The following is a 5297-nucleotide window of genomic DNA, read 5'->3' as shown; positions in this document are numbered from 1 at the left end:
AGAAAAAGAAGAACAACTTGATCCTGACCAAATCACAGGAAACAGTTGAATCACAGACATCAACATGATTAGTGCCCTGATGGTTGAGTGCAGAGGAAGGTAAATGAACAACAAACAAAAATAGGAAACCGGGTAAAAAACATGAATACAGAACTGAACACAATAGATAATGGCATAAGCAGAGGTGATTCAATATCAACACAACAACAACAAACAAAAATAGGAAACCAGGTACACAATATATATATATATATATATATATATATATATATATATATATATATATATATATATATATATATATATATATATATATATATTATATGGTGTTCTGCCAGCGAAGAGCTAATAAAACAGTTGATTCAGACGGGCTGGCTACAAACTGCTGACTTACTTAATCTATCCTTTCTTTGGTTTCTCAGATAAGCTTTTAGTAACTCCCAGCATGATTCTTCCAACAGTAGCTGTCTCTAGACCTGCACTTTTATCCAGCCACCCTCCCACTGGTTTGCCACAGCTTTCATTCAACATAAAAGCATTCTGAGTACTATGTTTAATACCCACCTTTGTTCAGATAACTTTGGGACCGGAGTGATCCTGTTTATACCAAATCGGAATGAAAGCTACCGCAATGCTCCCAAAAATTGTTGCCCATAGTAACATTTTCCCTCGGCTAATAATCTGCGATATTTGTTTCTTCCGTTTAGAGGGAGAAGATAGTACATAACTTTCAGCTTATTAAAATGTCAATGTTTTTTTTATAGCTAGAACCGAAGATCATGCTTTTCTTCACTCGTAGCTTTGATATTTATAATTTAATTTAAAACCCACCAATGACCTTTGAAAAATAGATCGCGGTGGCATTTTAAATGTTTAGATCTGCCATGAATTGAGATGTTGATTTTTTCCAATGTTTTGTTTTCTATTTTCTTCTGTTTTACATTCTACAGCCTCTTTGGGAAGAAGAATAAAATTAATTTAACTTTCAGTTTCAGAAAATATCTTAAATATGTGTTAGAAATTGTGTTAATTCATCAATTTCAAATCTTCCTCTCTCCTTATCTTCAATTGTACTTTTATTTCTATCCAATATTATTTTCTCTGTGTGTGACTGAATCAGTTGTCAGTGTACAGGTGGTACACCAGCTGTCAGCCACTCTATCAGTATAAGCCCAGTCCCTGCTACTTTACTATGCATGTTTAACAGCTTAAACAGTTAAACATGGTACAGCATCACTAAAAGTTATACTCAGCCTAAACCAAGTTAACCCCTCATCTGAAAAAAAAATAAAAAATTGTAATTGACAAGAGGTACGTTAATTTTGGCTTCTGCATCCTATTTATACTGATAGTTCATTGAACTTTCACCAAAAGATGGATATTACTTTCTGATGACAAAATAAGAACATTTCCAAAGTGGGTTATTTTCCAGTATGTAATCTTGAAAGTTATCAGGAGGCATCGCATTATGTATTATGTCATTGTAATGTTTAAGCATACATAATACAAAAGACAAGAATTAACAGGTTTACCTTGAAATTCCTCCATCACCTCAATTTCAACCACTGTCATTGGGATTCTGAATATGTAAAAATAATCCAGGCTGAGCAATGGCTATCTAATAATTCCATGCATATTTGTTGTAAAGTGAAAGTAACATTGCAGTTGAGGATTATAATCCCTTATGTTTACTGTACTATGGCACCAGTTGGCTGTGAATGGACATTAATAGCACAGCTAAGGTATGTTTTACCCATGAATGAATATTAATGAGACTTGGCTACGTTATACTGGAAGATTAAAGTCCTCCTCCTCTCATGTATCTGGGGAACTTAAGCATATTACATGTCTTTATCAACCTGACAGCAGGAACAGCCTCTTTCTCAGGTTTCTATGTTGAGTTATGACCTCATCATCTCGTTTGTACAAAAGGGAAAAATTAAATTAGTTAGAGTAATGAACCCAGGTGCTTTTCATGCGAATTTTTTCCACTCATTGTTCCCCAAGTTGTTTAAGGGAGTAATCTGCCGAACATACTGTCGAATCACTTAAATCCAGGCCATCAGAGCAAGCTGCCAGGGGTCTGGTCTTTTAAATGCGCCTCCTCATGGGGGTCCTAGATCAAAGATGAAAGTATGCTGAACGGTGTGGGAGATGGGTAAAGGGGAGGCATGAAGGGAGTAGGGAGTGCAATACATCAAATTAACAAATTTGCTTTCCCTTTCCCAGTAGGCAACGGAGTAAATTCTCTGGCACTTAAATTGGTATTGGAATGACAAGAAAGGAGAGCAGGAGGAGTCAAATGGCAGAAAGAGGTTCTCGGTAAGACAGTTATGCAAGATTGAATGAATGTGTAATTAACAACACTCTTACTCCTAATTAAAACCTCTTAACTTTCTCCTCACAAGGTTGCAGCAGCTGGTAAAGACAACGCTCTCACTGTGCGATGAGAGACATAAATTTAATGTCAGTATCGCAAGGCAACACCTGGTTATGCCTATGCCTGTCATTGTTGGCATCATAGCTCATTTTGTCAATGAATTACCATCCTCTTGGGCTAAGGCAGAAAGGAAAATGTGGATTCTTTCATCCCAGAACGATAATCCCTAGTGGCTCTAATGTGGTACTACATATCCATTTTGAAAATTAAATATACCGTTGTTTGGTTCAGCAAGGCAGACACCTGCCTCCTCTAGTAAAAATGTCATACTCCAGAGCTGAGAGATTTCCCTGAGGAACAACATCACAGTATTGCCTTGTAACTATAACTTAATATCATGTCAAAATCTCCCGGGGATGATGGTAAAGCCACAGAAAAAGGGGAAAACAAGAGTAAGTCGTATGCTTGGAGAAACAGATGGAGGCCATGAGCAGGGGGAAGAAATGGAGAGAGGCAACAGAAGGGAGTGCTGAGGAAGGAAAGGGAAACTCGACACACAAAGTGAAACGAAACACGTTCCACCCCCAGATAATAAAAGCAACATGGGAACAATAAAGGCCTATCAGGCCATTTGAAAAGACAATGTGAAACAACATGGGAATGCCTTTTAGTATTAAATTTTCATGTCAGCTCAATAAATGATTCTGTTGTCTTTTATAAAAGTGTTTTTAACCCGGGCAAGGAGAGTCCTGTGGGACATGCATATGGTGGATGTTTTGCTGCTGTGATAGCTCAAAGACACTCCTCCACTGACATGTATTGTCTTGACATCCTCTCGCAATTGGAATAAACAGACGAGGTCCATTAGTTTTCCTAGTTCTTCCTAATTTTATTACTATTTCTTGAGTAGGTTTGATTTTGCTTCATTGCATTTGGCTTTATCAACTTCTCCACTAAATGACTTAAATCTCTTCCCCACAGAGATGATTACATATAATCAGTAATTGCATGTCGTCGACGTGTTGATGTTGTTGATGTGACTGGTCAATAATTAGATCTGTTGTTCGCTGTAATAGTAGACCTTCACCCACAGTGATATTCTCCTGCACAGAAAAGTTTGAGTGAATATGATTGTGCTGTGCTTAGGATTGGAGCTGAGGGGTTGGCAGCTGTAGGAGAAATTTGACAGTTGATGAACACCTGACTCAGAGGCATCATCTGCTCTACTATTTAGATCTGCTCATAATTGGTGTCTTATTTACTCATTTAGCCCAAACCGACTTACCGCTCGAGAAGAAAGGAACCGATCACGCAGAACACTGAACTGCTTCGACCACGTTACAGATGAATTTGTAGAAAATTGATTCAAGCATTAAAAGCACTTGTCATCTTAGAGTTGCCTGATAGGATGATGAATTGCCACTGTGGAAACTTCGATCACCTAAGCTGTCTCAGTAAGACACACTTGATCACTGTCAGAGAAGCTCAAGATGGTCAGAGATTGCTGTATGGGCATGGGATTCACTCTTTTCAATCCCTCTTTGCCTTTCTTTCCAGACTCATTTGTGTCAATCTGCCTGTGTTGCAGACCGAAGATGAAAAACCTCTAAAAATAAAGCAGAAACAACTATTCAAAGAAATGTATTGGGGGAACAGTATTGGATTAAAGTGGACATGCCAGATCTAAAACGGGAAGTCTGCTCTTGATTCTGCTTAACCCTCGGCTTCATTGCAAAGCTATTCCACAGGGTGGAAAAGCTTTGCAATGAAAGCTATTCATTTCAAAGCTTTCATTGTTTACTTTCCTTTAAATTAATTGTTGACAAAACAGTACATTATCACCACCCACAGGCTGGGGTGAAAAAGGTGTGAAAAATAGTGGACATTTTGGCAGATGTAGAGGCCCTTGGGCATTTTTGTTAGTTTGGTGTCTGTGTGAGAAACTAACAGGAACCTTGCCATTGCAGATATAGTCATTCCTATAGTACTGTATATGTTTTGTCAGCTGTGCATAGGTGTGAATTTGTTCAACCCACAAACCGTAGAAGCAGATCTGCAGTTTGAATTGGAAAACGGCATTCAGTATGCATTAATGACCTGTCAGGAAAAGCAATGTGCCCGAGAAGCCGCTATAGTGGTGCAAATGCCATTTTCAGTAGAAGAAGAACCGAGTAGTGATGTGTGGCTACGCTATTGGTGTACAGGTTGGCAAAAACCACTAATGGCAAAGGAATGAACCCACCTCAGAACAGAGTGTCAGTACAGAACTGGGGCATAAATTGGCAAGTGAGTAAAATAAAGCAATGAAAGGGTTAAGGTTAGAAAGCAATGAAATACAGTTCACATATTGTTTCTGCTGACGCCACAGCAATATCCATTGGAAGTGGTGATAAATAAATGAATTAATGTAATTACCATTGTATTCAGTTATAATCACAGGTGTCTTAAGCATGAATAAGTAGTCATTCAGCCTCATTAAGCTGTTTGATATAATTATTTGTGGCACACTGAACATGGACAAGAGAATGAACAGAGGAGAGGTGAGATAAGCAAGACAAAGATAGCCAAACATGACTGTTACTATTTCCGTGAATATTAATGTTCGAGTTATTTTGTGGAGCCAGGGTTCCTGGATCTGACTCCAAATAAAAATCATTAGGATCAAACAATCTACCACATCAAAGTAAATCAACATTTTACATTATGAATTGTTTGTCATTTCTCCTTCCCGTTTCCTGAAAAATCAGTTTTTAGGTGGAATAGAAATAATTTTGACAACATTTTTATTAGTCATGTGTTTTGAGGATGCGTTCAACAAGCATCTTAAAAAACGTTATTTCAGCTGTCAGTACTGATTTGCTGTTGTTAGTGTTAAAATCTGGGTTTCTGAATTGTGTAGGTTGTTGGTTTGATACGT

General features: G+C 37.8%; 1 long non-coding RNA gene across 1 annotated transcript; it reads left to right on the top strand.

Moving 5' to 3' along the window:
• The first annotated feature begins 1299 nt into the window (after positions 1-1299).
• On the top strand, positions 1300-3075 carry LOC106958910 (uncharacterized). The gene is made up of 2 exons (XR_001427247.1): positions 1300-2322; positions 2409-3075. It is a non-coding gene; the product is annotated as an uncharacterized LOC106958910 (long non-coding RNA).
• Positions 3076-5297: the final 2222 nt, after the last annotated feature.

The sequence above is a fragment of the Poecilia latipinna genome, unplaced genomic scaffold, assembly GCF_001443285.1.
Source record: "Poecilia latipinna isolate Pla-1442-1.1 unplaced genomic scaffold, P_latipinna-1.0 Scaffold1029, whole genome shotgun sequence".
Taxonomy (NCBI): Eukaryota; Metazoa; Chordata; class Actinopteri; order Cyprinodontiformes; family Poeciliidae; genus Poecilia; species Poecilia latipinna.
Note: the sequence above shows the minus strand (reverse complement) of the source record. Positions and strands in the feature narration are given on the sequence as shown.